Source organism: Chrysochloris asiatica, unplaced genomic scaffold (assembly GCF_000296735.1).
Source record: "Chrysochloris asiatica unplaced genomic scaffold, ChrAsi1.0 scaffold00068, whole genome shotgun sequence".
NCBI lineage: Eukaryota > Metazoa > Chordata > Mammalia > Afrosoricida > Chrysochloridae > Chrysochloris > Chrysochloris asiatica.
This window is the reverse complement of record NW_006408586.1, coordinates 13836523-13837473: the sequence shown is the minus strand read 5'-3', so window position 1 is coordinate 13837473 and position 951 is coordinate 13836523.

Below are 951 nucleotides of genomic sequence, written 5' to 3'. Positions count from 1 at the left end.
TCTTCATGCTCTTTCATTTGGAGCATAGATATTTATTATGGTTATGTCATCTTGCTCAATTGACCCTTTGATCATGAGATAGTGTCCTACTCTGTCTCTTTTGCTGGTTTTTAAATTGAAGTTTATTTTGTCGGAGATTAGTATTGCCACTCATGCTTGTTTTTTGTTGCAATTAGCTTGGTAAATTTTTTTCCATCCTTTAACTTTTAGTCTGTTTTTGTCTTTGTGTGTAAGGTGTGTCTTTTGTAAGCAGCATATTGAAGGGTCTTGTTTTCTTATCCATTCTGCCACACTCTGTCTCTTCACTGATGTAGTCAACCAATTGACATTCAATGTAATTATCAATACGTATGAGTTAATTGTTGCCATTATGTTACTTTTTTGGTAGTGTTGTTTCTTTCTTTTGTTCTACATGCCTTCTTGTGTTGGGTTTGTGCTTTTTTTTTCTTTTTTGATGCTATTTCTTGTTGGTTTCTTCCTAGTTTTCATGTTTGCTTGTTCTGCTTGTAAGTCCATTTTCATGGTAAGTTATGAAGTATTTACTTTCTTTGGGGTTACCTTATAGTCTATTAATTTTCTCTTCCTTTAAGAGAATCCATTGTATTCTGTAATTTATCTGGCATCCTCCCCACTTGGATCTCTGCTGCTACGTTTGTCCTTTCTTTGACATTGATATAATTTTGATCTTCAGTTGACCTCCCAGCTCCCTTGAGTTCGTTGTTTTTGTCTTGTTCTGTTCTGGACTCTTTTATCTATTGACTGAGTTCCAGGTGGTGTTGCCACGCCTGTCAATCTCTGGTTGTTGTCTGTTCTTGTTGGTTTTCAGTCCACAGAACTCCCTTTAGATTTTCTGAAGTGCTGTGTTGGTTTTGATAAAATCTCTCAGATTCTGTTTATTGTGGCATGTCTTGATCACCAAATCATATTTGATTGATAATTTTGCTGGATAGA